Source organism: Schistocerca piceifrons, chromosome X (genome assembly GCF_021461385.2).
Source record: "Schistocerca piceifrons isolate TAMUIC-IGC-003096 chromosome X, iqSchPice1.1, whole genome shotgun sequence".
In the NCBI taxonomy this organism is placed as follows: Eukaryota; Metazoa; Arthropoda; class Insecta; order Orthoptera; family Acrididae; genus Schistocerca; species Schistocerca piceifrons.
In genome coordinates this window covers 759,900,735-759,913,192 of record NC_060149.1, presented here as the reverse complement: position 1 = coordinate 759,913,192, position 12,458 = coordinate 759,900,735, and the positions used below count along the sequence as shown (strand labels likewise).

Sequence of the window (12,458 nt, the reverse complement as noted above, 5' to 3'; positions counted from 1 at the left end):
CAGAAAGCTGGTGGAACCCCTCTGCTAGGTAATCCCTGCAGTTCGTAACCAGAGTGGTGGAGCTTTTGTTGGCTGGTAGAATCATAAGCTTGGGATCAGATATTAAGTGATGGAGTGAGGTTGTTGCTGTGGATATAATGTTGGTTTCCTTGATGAGGGATATGGCGAATGTTGCCTCACCATGCTCGTACTGATAAATACTTGATGTACTACACTACTGGCCATTAAAATTGCTACACCATGAAGATGATGTGCTACAGACATGAAATTTATTTGACAGGATGAAGATGCTGTGATATGCAAATGATTAGATTTTCAGAGCATTCACACAAGGTTGGCGCCGGTGGTGAAACCTACAATGTGCTGACATCAGGAAAGTTTGCAACCGATTTCTCATACACAAACAGCAGTTAACCGGAGTTAACTGGTGAAATGTTGTTGTGATGCCTCATGTAAGGAGGAGAAATGCATACCATCTGGTTTTCGACTTTGATAAAGGTCGGATTGTAGCCTATCGTGATTGTGGTTTATCGTATCGTGACATTGCTGCTCGCGTTGGTCGAGATCCAACAACTGTTAGCAGAATATGGAATCCGTGGGTTCAGGAGGGTAATACAAAATGCCGTGCTGGATCCCAATGGCCTTGTATCACTAGCAGTCGAGATGACAGGCATCTTATCTGCAAGGCTGTAACGGATCATGCAGCCACATCTCAATCCCAAAGTCTATAGATGGGGACGTTTGCAAGACAACAACCATCTGCACGAAGAGTTCGACAATGTTTGCAGCAGCATGAACTATCAGCTCGGAGACTGTGGCTGCGGTTACCCTTGACGCTGCATCACAGACAGGAGTGCCTGCGATGGTGTACTCAACGACGAACCTGGGTGCACAAATGGCAAGACATTTTTTCGGATGAATCCAGGTTCTGTTTACAGCATCATGATTTTCGCATAAATGTTTGGCGACATCACAGTGAACGCACATTGGAAGTATGTATTCGTCATAGCCCTACTGGCATATCACCCGGTGTGATGGTATGGGGTGCCATTGGTTACATGTCTCAGTCACCTCTTGTTCGCATTGACAGCACTTTGAACAGTGGACATTACATTTCAGATGTGTTACGACCCGTGGCACTACCCTTCATTCGATCCCTGCGAAACCGTACATTTCAGCAGGATAACGCACGAATGCATGTTGCATGTCCTGTATGGGCCTTTCTGGATACAGAAAATGTTCGACTGCTGCCCTGGCAAGCACATACTCCAGATCTCTCACCAATTGAAAACGTCTGGACAATGGTGGCCGAGCAACTGGCTCGTCACAATTCGCCAGTCACTATTCCTGATGAACTGTGGTATCGTGTTGAAGCAGCATGGGCAGCTGTACCTGTACACGCCATCCAAGCTCTGTTTGACTGAATTGCCAGACGTATCAAGACCGTTATTACAGCCAGAGGTGGTTGTTCTGGGTACTGATTTCTCAGTATCTTTGCACCCAAACTGTGTGAAAATGTAATCACATGTCAGTTCTAGTATAATATATTTGTCCAATGAATACCCATCTATCATCTGCATTTCTTCTTGGTGTTGCAATTTTAATGGCCAGTAGTGTAGATATTTCAGTCTCATAGTGAGTGTGGGCCCTATATGTTCCTTGGATGCTTGTCGTGCCACAGTTAACATTAAAATAATAAGGTACAGCAAGATATGCAGTCAAGTTACTCATATTTTAGAAGCATTTCAGCAGTGTAGTTTGTCATTTTCTTCAGTTTTATAATTTAAAAAATGTAATAAGACTATTCTTGGTGTGCAGTCATAAACAATGAATGATTGAGAAAGCACTGGAGCAGCAGAGACTACAATGTTCAATAGTTCTTCAATTGCACCTGTTTACTTGGAGCCTCAGATATAATTTACACATCATCATGGCAAATGATAACTGGAGACTATTATTCTTATAAAATGCTAAGTGTTAATGAGGTAAACTGCTGTGTACAAGTAGAAAAGGTAATTGTGGAAAATAAAATAACTACCAAATATTAAAACCAGCCTGCTGAAAAAGCAATGTTGTTTATTATACTTAACACATTCCTACGGGATAGTGTATCATGAGGAACTCTGAGATTAAGGGCACTGTGAGATATACTCCACAAGGAACTCCTGTTAGCAATGGTTAATGTACATCTACTTCTGTTTATGTTTTAACAACCCAACAGGACCATTATACAAGTGTAGGATCCACATTTGAGGATATGTCAAAGGGCTGTCATCTGAACTATAGAACTGTTCCAAAATAATCTGATAAGAAGGATGTAGCACTACACCCTAATAGACTTCATCATGTTACAAAATATGAAAAGAATCTGAGATGGTGTTTTGGTACGTCTGGTAAAAAATTGAGAAAAAATGTTTGTTTCATGAGCAACTCACTTTACTTCTGGACTTAGTCTCCTTTGATGGATATACACTAGGTCCAGTGATCCTCCAACTTTTTCATTCCATAATAAAAATATGTAGACTTCAGTAGTAGACTATGTACTAGTGGATAGGCAGATGATGAGCAGCCTCACAGATGTTAAGGTCATACCATCTGAGGCCTTAGACAGTGACCATCAGCTGTTGGTAGCCACCCTGAGAGAGAAAAAAGATAGGAGGGCAACAGATATACAGGAGAAAAGGTTGAAGACATGGATGCTGAAAGAGGATGAACGGAGGACCCAGTACCAGACACTGATCAGGAAGAAGCTGCCAAAGGAAGATCAGAGAACAGTGGAAGAAGAATGGGGCGATTTTAAGAGGGCTCTAGTTGAGGCAGCTGAGACTGTGTGCGGAAGAACTAGCACAAAGAGGAGAAGTAGGGAAACCCCATGGTGGAACAACATATGTAAAGAGGCAGTACTTCGAAAGAACAAAGCCTTCAGAGAATGGTTCCAGACCCGAACAGAGGAAGCTAGGGTAAAATATAAGGAAAGCAAGAAAGCGGCACAGACCATAGTAAGGGCGGAGAAGAAGAAGTGGATGGAAAAATGGACAAGAATGTTAGAAGAGGACAGGGAAGGGAACAAAAAAGTACTTTACACCATGGTAAGAAATAAGAGGAACGACAGAAGCGAGTGCCTGAGGATCATGGATAATAATGGAAGAGTTGTGGAGGAAATGCATGAGCTCAAAAAGATTTGGAAGGAGTACTTTGAAGATCTGTTGAATGCCGCCAAGCGGGTAACTAACAGCGATGGAGAGCCTAAGGCAGCAGACGATTATAATAGTGGGGAAATTGATGATCTAACTTGGAATGAAGTGGAAGAAGCCATAAAGAGGATGAAAGGGGGCAAGGCACCAGGTTGGGATGAAGTAACAGTGGATATGATACGAGCAGCAGGAGAAGTAGGAACCCAGTGGCTATACAGAGTGCTGAGGGTGGTGTGGAAGGAGAACAGAATTCCTGAGGATTGGAAGAAAGGAATTATAGTCCCGATCCTCAAGAAAGGGGATAAAAGGAGATGTGAGAACTACAGAGGAATCACCCTGCTATGCCACTGTGGAAAAATCTATGAAAAGATGCTGGAGAAGAGAATAAGAAGCAGTATTGAAAGTAGACTGCAAGAGGAGCAGTACGGTTTCAGACCGGGAAGATCAACAACGGACCTCATATTTGCGGTAAGGCAACTGCAGGCAAGGCACTATGAGTACGGGAAGGACTTAATCACGGCCTTTTTGGATATTGAGAAGGCGTATGACAGTATCTGTAGGGACAAGCTCTGGGATGTGCTGAACGCAAAAGGGATAGATGAAGAGATAACACGAAAAGTCAGAAAAATGTATGAGGGAAGTGAGAGTTGCGTGAAAGTGGGGAGGGAACATACTGCATGGTTCAAGCTGGAAAATGGGCTGCGACAGGGAAGTGCACTTTCGCCTTTATTGTTTATTATTGTTATGGATGAAATCCTACAGCAAGTATCAGATGCAATTGGAGATCATAAAATGAAAGCAGTGCTTTTTGCCGATGACCTGATGTTATGGGGAAATTGCGTGAAGGAGGTGCAAGAGCAGTTAGATGCATGGGAGGCAACGGCAGCACAATATGGAATGCATTTCTCTGCAAAGAAAAGTGAAATAATCGTCACAACAAGGAAGAAGAATAGGCCAAATGTGGATATAACTTGTGGAGGGGAAAAACTACAAGTGGTAGAGAATTTCAAGTACCTGGGAAGCGTGATTGAAAGTAAGGGGGGAAACGCAATGGAAATAAATGAAAGGTGCAGAAAAGCAGGGCAGTTCTACAAATGCATTAGGGGGCTTATTTGGAGCAAGGAGGTGCCACAGAAATCCAAGGGAATTATATACCGAACCTACTTTGTCCCCATATTGACATACGGAAGTGAGACATGGGTAATGCACAAAAGCGACAAAAGTAGAATACAGGCTACTGAAATGAAGTTCCAGAGGAGCAGGTTGGGTGTAACAAGACGAGACAGATTGCGAAATTTGTATGTGAGGGAAAGACTAAAGGAGGAACCAGTACAGGACAGGATAGAAAAATCAAGACTGCAGTGGTATGGACACATGAAGAGAATGGATGAGGGAAGAATTCCAAAGAGGATGTTTGATCTGCAACTGGAGGGGAAGAGGCCCAGAGGAAGACCAAGAGATAGATGGGTGAAGGGAGTGAAGGAATGTGTGATGAGAAGAGGAGAGAAATGGACGAAGGTGGAAGAGGGGGAATGGTGGAAAGACAGAACACGATGGAGAGGCTTGTGTTCCCGACAGACCCAGCCAGTGGCTGGAAACTGTCCAAGATGATGTAATAAAAATATGTTTTGTCAAAATCTGCAAATTACTCATTGACGACAACTATCACTTCTTCAGTTGAAGACAATTTGTCCCTAGCAACCCAAAGTTGCAAGTTAGGGAATAGGAAGAAGTCACTTGTAGCTAAGTCTGGTGAACAGGGTGGATGAGGAATTATGTCAAAGCCCAATTCACACACTTGCGCTATTGTTACCATTGATGTGTTGGATGGTGCATTATCCTGGTGAAACACCACTATTGTGCATGCCAACCTCGTTTTTTTTTTTTTCAGCCTCTACAAGACTCAAATGGTCCAACAATGAATCATAATAGGGTCTAGTTATGGTAATGCCTTTTTCCATTTAATCTATAAGGATTATTCCTTGGTAATCCCATAAAACAGTGGCGATCATCATACAAGCTGTCAAAATTGTTTTTGCTTTTTTTGACGCACTTTCACCAGCCTTCATTCATTGTTTTGATGGTGTGTAAAGTGGGATCCAGGTTACATAAACAGTCACAAATCAACACAAAAGGTCTTGCAGACATCACCAGACATTGTGTTGAGATGTTGTGGCAAATGCAATTTTGCTCAACTGTGAACAATTGCGGAGTCCACTTCACACACAGCTTCTTCATAGGTAATTCTCTGTACAGAACATTATGCACTTGCTCAGTTGAGATGCCTAAAAGCTCAGAAAGCTTACAAATTTTTAGTTGTTGGTCTTGCATTACCATACCATGGCTTTTATCAATGTCTTCCTTTGTTGAGACCTCCATTAGACAGCAGGAATGTACTTCATATTCAGTGCTTATTCGAAAACATTTAAGATCATTAATCCAAAAATAAATTGTCTCCTATGATGGTGCAGAGACTACATGACTTAATCCAATCCCGTTTTGATTTGTGTGGGAGTCCATCTCATCAAATGGAAGTGTTTAATAGCAGCACAAAACTCAGTGTTCTCCATTTTTAATTATAGTCGACGCACTGACCAATTTAGACAGATGTCAACAATGTACTGTACACTGTACATTGTTGAATTTCTTTATACAATCCTTGGAATAATCAGGCTTATCAGTCATGAAAGCTCAACAAAAATGTTCCATTCTTTCATGGAGATTTGCCTGTCTTGTCAGAAGACCCTCATACTTAGTAGTTATCCGTCATATATATGACCAGAATGAAAAGGAACAATTTACAGTGTTACTGAATCTGGTTTACATAATACCTACTGTGATGGTGTTAGGGATGGTGACTTTCATGTAGTAAGCTTTTTTCTGAAATTAGTTATTTTCAACATTAAGTGTATAATTTAATTTAAATTGCTAGTTACTTTTCAGATCTATGTTTGATGCCTCCTCAGGCAATGACAGGCTGTTAATTTTTTTATTTATTTCGATCACAAATACTCCTTCAGTTTTTAGTCTCTTGTATAAGGCAAGACTCTGACTTACCAACTTCATATATCCTGGAGTACCAGAGTCTGAGAAATGAGAAACATGTTCTTAACTCTTGTACCTCCTACTTTCTCTTCTAGTGCATGTTATGATTAATTTTATTGCTGTGAAGAAGGAAATTGTGAAAAGTGCATCAAGTGTGCATTTCAGTAAGCTGTACAGTCATTTGATCCTTTACTCAGCTGAGTTGATAATGTCAGAAATTTTCAGAAAACCTAAGATACTATCAGGCCAGTTTAAAAATCTGAAACTTATAACAAGGCCTTATTCAGCAATATTTGGTTCATTGTATCTCCATTTCAGCCTTGTCACTTAGTAAGTTAGTTTAAGTGAACAACAGCAATGTATTGCAACACCTAATTCATATTTCTCTTCTCTTCTAATGTGGTTCTAGTTTGTAAATAGGTATTCATTTCTAGAATAGAAGGAGAAGAAACAATTTAAGTTTATATTGACATTTGATATACCTGTTGTTCTGGTGTAAGTGGTAAAATAGTTTTATGGCATCATATTTCAAATGTTTCTGAGCTGTTGAAAGCTTTAGCTGTCAGTAAAAAAGTTGTACTGTTTCTTGTGGTGATGAAGATCTGAGTATTAATATCCATTTCAAACAGTGATGGATTACTTAAGACAGATGTCATTAGTGAATATATGTTATGAAGAGATACCAACAAAATGACAAAAAAATGGTTCAAATGGCTCTGAGCACTATTGGACTTAGCATCTGAGGTCATCAGTCCCCTAGAAGTTAGAACTACTTAATCCTAACTAACCTAAGGACAGCACACACATCCATGCCCGAGGCAGGATTCGAACCTGCGAACGTAGCGGTCGTGCGGTTCCAGACTGAAGTGCCTAGAACCGTACGGCCACATCAGCTGGCTAACAAAAGGACAGTTTGTGATCATGATGTATTATATTCACCATTTGCATTAAAGTAATAAACACTTTTATTCTTAACATATAACTCTGACATGAGTGCAAAAAATGAAAGATTGTTTATTAAAACACTTGGCCCATGTGCTTTTTTAATTTGCAAACAGTATACACTACCTGAGAAAAAGTGTAAAGCACCCAGAATGAGAGAAAGAAACAAAATGAAACTTCATGGATTAATACAGTAAGTGATGTTATTTCAGATATTACAATAGGAGTTCAAATTGGTATAGAGCTCACTAATCAGTATGATGTTATATCTCTTCTGGCTTGCATGTATGCATTGACTATGTTTAGAATAGTGCATACAACCTGTTATATCCTCTCCTGGGAAGGGCTGGACAACAGTTGTAACTAGCCTTTGGTATCGTTGATACTGGAACTGGTATGGAACTGATGTCCGACCTGATCCCACACTTGTTCGTCGGGCAGAGATCTGGAATCTTGCAGGCCAAAAGAGTAGCCTACCTCAACATTATGCAGACAGTTCATTGAGAAATGTTTCATGTGTGAGTGACGAGTGTCCTGTTGAAAATTGGCACCACAGTAGTATCGCCTGAGAAGTAACACATGAAGAGGCGGGAAGTTCTTGCTGAAATATTGTGAAATCAGAATTCCCTCACTGACTACCAGCTGTAACCAGAGGTCATACCTAATGGCTCTCCAGACTGTGATGCCAGGAATAACAGTGCTGTGGCTCTATACGAGTAAAACACTTAAAGAAAGTGACCTCTCTCCAGGTTGCCATTATACTCAGTAACAGTGATCATCTAGATTAGTGCAGAACCACAATTCATTGTTGAACACAATTCAATGTCATTCATCAGTACTCCAATCTTCCTGTGCACAGCATCATTCGAACTCTGTCAGGTGCTAATAATTCTGTCTTATATAAGTGGCATCTCCATGTCCTTTACAGGATTAACTAAATCTCTGATGCTGTTCACTCCCCATATATATCCTAGCAGCGTAGGTAACAACACTGAATGTGACAAAACTAATGCACTCTATTGGCCTTTCTGCCTGTTACAGAGAACTACAACTCTAATCACTTACATACCAGCCAATGGTGTTTGCGCGTATGAAATTACATTTATATTTGACCATATCCTGTGGGTGCTTCACATTTGTTTTATCAAAAAATGGTTCAAATGGCTCTGAGCACTATGGGACTCAACTGCTGAGGTCATCAGTCCCCTAGAACTTAGAACTTCTTAAACCTAACTAACCTAAGGACATCACACACATCGATGCCCGAGGCAGGATTCGAACCTGCGAATGTAGCACCTAGAACCACTCGGACACCCATGCCAGCTTTGTTTTATCAGACTGGATATTTGGTCGACTGCCACTTTATTTATTTCAAGCTGAATTGAGATCTGTGTTACTGTGGTCACATCACTGGATTCATATTTAGTAGCGGTGCAGTTCATATGCCAGCCGTTCTAACCTAGTTTAGGTTTATCTAACTTACTTTCAGGGTTTGTCAAGACATTCCTTTCAGTGAGGCAAATGCTCATTCCTCCTTTCTTTTTGTCCGGCCGAACATGCATATCCAGTGACTCTTATGTTGTTAGACATTAACCTATAGTGATCTTTTTTAGTTGTTGCTGTTTTTTGTTGTATTATTAGAGCCTGCAAAATAAATCATCTTGCCTGGAACTGCAATGTTACGATTTAGTTTCTGGAAACAATGTTACTGTGGTCTTACAACAAAATATTTATAATGCAATTCAGTAGCAATTCTCTGGCAAATTATTTCTACATAGTTTGTCAGGGAGGAAGTGACAGTAAACTAACATCATTCAGATAGTTGTCTGACTGGAAATAGTCACTATGATTCACAGTAAAATCAAGAAGAAAGTTGATTTAAAAGTGTATTGAGCCTCAAATATTGTCTACCATAATTATTACTCTGTTTATCAGCCTCCTGTTTTGTGAAATAGAGCTTAAAAACTTAATGCATATATCTATAAATTTTCCTCCTTTGGATTGCATTAGCCATATTCCTTCTTAAGCTATGCTAGTTTGAATAAACTAGGAAACCTTAATAACCAAAAATTTTTCAAGATTGGCTTCTAAATATTGTGAATGCACATTCCTACTTTTGCTCCAGGCAATAGGAGCACCTGTTTGAAAATGGAAGAGCACATTTTCAATTAGCTTTTGTAAGTGGATTTAAATAAAAAATAAGACAAAATCTTAGAATTTATTGGAAAATTGATACACAGTTCCTTAATCAGATGAGCTTATTTATGCCAGAATTATGTAAAACAAATTTAAGAGCTAGTTATTCAGACAGAAATAACATGTGTACCATCTCCATTCACTATTCACTGCATCACAAAGTGTGTGATTCCAGTTGAAACACAAATAGCATATAATCCATTGTTCTCCACTGAAAGTGTCAGAAAACTTCTTGTGGCAAAGTGCACAGATAACATCCACAGAATCGTCATCAAGATCCAGATTGATATCATCTTTGGTGTCTACTTGTGAAGGTTCACTAGCCACGTCATTGTCAGAACTAGAGATTTTATACTTTCTTTTAAATTTCATCTTAGTGTTGGTGATCTGGTACCGAGTGCCATGGGTTTCAAATCCACTCCAGATGGCATTTAACTCAATGCCCACTAGAGGTCTCTGCAGCAGTCTTACCGTAAGCCATGGCTGTGCGTGTTCCTGGTCGACTGTAACGTGAGGGTGCCACTGTGGAGCCCGTGGTCCCAGCGGCCAATAGCAACATAACCTGTTGTGTATTTAGGTGGCTTCCTTTCACTTAGTGAGGCAGCGTGGTATACACCTTGAGTTGGTTGATATCTCACTTACAGACATCGTGTTAATGTTGCGTGTGCTTACTTCCCATTTAGGAGTGGGCATTGCTTTGATTTTGTGAGTTTATCTCTTGTGACCCCATTGCTTACTACTGTGTTCTTGATCTTGGTGTCTTGCTTGGTTGTCTGTCACCGTGTTTGTCCTTCCATTCCCGTTCGTACATCTTCTTTGTTCGTGGGCCACTCCTGTTCTGTCCTGCCGCGTTTTTGTTAGCTGCACCCCCGCAACGGTTCCTGTCACAATACAACAGGTAGCATTACTCTTCCATGTTGCTCCATATTTTGAAGCCTCATTTGAACTGTTTGTGCCTTTAGAAGCATAAAAGATTTCCAACTTTTTCTTATAAGAAAAACTAGTCAACACCACACTCTCAGGACCTTTCATTTTTGAGACACTGGTTGAAATTTTTGTACAGCTTTTACATCCTTAGGAAAGTTTATAGGATATAGCGATGCTATCAGACGTGGAATGTGACATGATTTGAGGTTGAAAATCTGTACTGAGGCCGGGAATCGAACCTGGGTCTCCTCTTCACTATGCAGATGTACTTACCGCTATGCCACACTGCTACAGTGCCTTTGCACAGCTGCTCACCCAATCCTGGCGTGCCTCCCTCCTCAATCCCAGTTCCCTATCATGCCTTAGCACATGTAATATTCCCCCTAAACTAGGAACACCAAGGTGGTTGAGGAGTGAACGGGAATTAGGATTGAGGATGGAGCTTGCAGGGTTGCCCACGCAGTTGTGTAAACTCACTGTGCCAAGGTGGTGAAGTGGTAGCATGTCTGCCTAGTGAGCAGGTGACCTGGGTTCTAATCCCAGCCTTGGTACAAGTGAATTACAGTATTTTGAAGTAGGAAAGAAAATTATAATTAGGTGACTTATTTTTCAAATGAACCAGTATGTGCAGTGTGGCTCTTAATTGTCATATTATTCTGTGCAGCCTGCTTAGCCTCTGAAAAAGCAAATTTCTGGCGGGATATGTTGAGGAGGGGGGGGGGGGGGGGGGGGAAGGAAAGAGAAGGAGAGATAAGAAATGCAAAAGCATAGTATCCTATAAAAACAAATTCAATGAGTCACAACTGAAATCACTCACATATATAAGGGAATGCTGATTGTTTACAGAGAAGGACGGCATTAATTGTGCCAGGTATTTTTGACTTACAAGAGAGAATCACAAAAAAGTTCTTAAAATTAAACTTAAAACTGTTTTGGTCAGAATAGAACATTTATTAAAAGACCAGTTGATGTCATGCTGTTAGCAAAGGCACTCGTGTTGTTTGTCTGTCGCCATAACCCATTAACACCAAATTTTCCTGCACTGTCCTAACAGATAAGTTTGTTGTACATCCCACAAGCATTACTGCAGTTATTTTGCGCAGTGTTGCTTGTCTGCTAGCACTGACAACTATAAGCAAACAATGCTGTTCTTGAACGTTAAGTAAATGCCTTGTCACCATCAAGAAGGACTTGTACTTTGCTGAATTTTGTGTGGTTTCATGCGTAAACATCAACGCAACACATGCCAGATGGACACTGGGGGCATGTCGAGCTGTTAAGGTACAAGGTGAACTGATTTCTATGAACTCCTTGTGAAACTATGACAGATGTGTTCGAGATCTGTCTCAAACACTTGGGGATGTCCAGTGATTTACCTTTACACAAACAGTTTGTTCCTTGGAATTGTTCATGCCATCATCAAATGCTCTGTACTGTAGGAGGATCCACACCATACATAATACAAAAGTCATGCTGAACCGTTATTATTGACCGGCACTGCACAAATCATAGGACAGAAAACACTTGCTGTTGTCGTGACAACATTTTTACAAGAACTGTGGGTGGGGGGGGGGGGGGGGGGCACCCTGTTGCTACCTAGCAGAAATTGTGTGAAACTCAAGAATTTGCTCCTTTAAATGGTAAGTTGTTCATGCATGCATCTCAAATAACAAAACAGTCTTGGTTTTTTTTAATTGGATTATTTTTTATTACTCACCCTGTATAATTTAAAACATAGGTAGGCCAAAGTTTGCTTGTAGACCTGAAAAGGAAGCTTGCTGGAGAAAATATATGTCTTTCACATGACAGAAGCAAAGCAATGTGAATTATAGTATGATATGCATATTATACTACAGTTCACATTGACGGGATACTGATAGTCAAGTATTTTATGTCAGAGGATGGTGCTTTAATTATTGAAACCAGTCATACGTTAATAAAAATGCTTTGTATTTCAGGTGGTAGCTTTTTAATTAAAATCAATATTGCTGTCACTACATGCCAGTGATGATGTTATTTCAAAATCTCACAACTTTAACAGTGTGATATTTTATGTAATATGAAACTATAGCCTGTACCCACCATTAACAGTATTTCACTTAGCACCTTGACTTTGAACAAAACTCTCGAGACTATAGCTATACAGGCATGTAA

At 40.3% G+C, this 12,458-nt stretch overlaps 1 non-coding gene across 1 annotated transcript; it reads left to right on the top strand.

Annotated features, from left to right (window-relative positions):
- The first annotated feature begins 10,784 nt into the window (after positions 1-10,784).
- Trnat-agu lies at positions 10,785-10,855 on the top strand. Its single transcript has one exon. It is a non-coding gene; the product is annotated as a tRNA-Thr (tRNA).
- Positions 10,856-12,458: the final 1,603 nt, after the last annotated feature.